We start from the raw sequence: 1,193 nt of genomic DNA, 5'->3' as shown, positions 1-1,193 counted from the left end.
CCTGGCAACTACAGTGGCTTGGGCCCCCAGACTTGCTTTTCTCCTGTTTTGTCCTTCCTACTTTGGAGAGACTACCTGCTCGGTCATATAGTCTTACGTTCACATAATCTTGTGTGTGGATTTCTGGGCATGCGCCGATCCCAAGGAGAAAGAGCCAAGGATCTCTGAGGCCAGTAGAGATGTTGGGGTCAAGAAAATTCTACCTTCTTTGAGCGGGATTTGGGGCGGTCCTGAGCAGTGAGTTCCTACTGGCACACATGCCATTCACTGCTCTGAGTAGTTGTCTATATGGACTATCCAGTTCTCAATCCTAGTGGTCATGAGCTGTGGGGGTGCAGCAGTGAGCGTGCAGTGGGTTTTGCTACACCCAGGGATAGTCTTTTGGATCGTACAAGTCTGTGTTCAGGTGATCCTCTCTACAGTGCTCACTGTAACAGTGGTGCTCGAATTGGCCGTGGGTTACCAGGAAAGGCAGATACATCCAAGAACCTTCTGTATAACGTCCTCCCACTTTAGCAGATCCAGTTGCCTTATGTGATTTTTTAGGCCCGTCAGTCATGTGTGTGCATGGAGGCTAGTTCATTCGGAGCGGAGAGGCCCAGCTACAATATAGGACCCTGGGACCTGGCCTCAGAGTAGTGGGAATGAGGCTAAGATAGACTCAGACTCCCACCCTCTTTGTGTGCTGACTCAGGACGCAGTGACCTTCCATGATGTGGCTGTGAACTTCACCCGGGAGGAATGGTCATGCCTGGAGGCCTCTCAGCGGAAGCTCTCCAGGGACGTGATGCTGGAGACCTACCAGAATCTGCAGGCTGTCGTTGAGTGTAGTGTGGAGCCAACCGTGTCTGAACAGACCCGCGTGGGTTCCCTGAGGTTGGGCAGCAGCTGTGTGTCCAACAGTAGCTCTGTGATGGGCTGGGATGTTGGATAGCCATGCAGTAGCTGTTCTCTCCCCGGTTTTTCTTTAGGGTTCACCTGTGGATACTCAGGGCTTACTCTCAGCTTTGTCCTCAGAAATCACTCTTTTGGGGTAGCAGTACTCTATGGGGTGATTCAGATCAACGCGTTTCAACTGTGTCCACGGGAAGAGCCCTCTCTGGCCAGTTATCACCCAGGTCCCTTTAAATAGTTCCATCCATTGGTGAATCAATTTACTTTGTGTACTACACGAACTTTTGTGTGTTTAATTG

Source organism: Sorex fumeus, unplaced genomic scaffold (assembly GCF_029834395.1).
Source record: "Sorex fumeus unplaced genomic scaffold, SorFum_2.1 ptg000134l, whole genome shotgun sequence".
Classification (NCBI taxonomy): domain Eukaryota; kingdom Metazoa; phylum Chordata; class Mammalia; order Eulipotyphla; family Soricidae; genus Sorex; species Sorex fumeus.
This window is presented reverse-complemented; position numbering follows the sequence as displayed.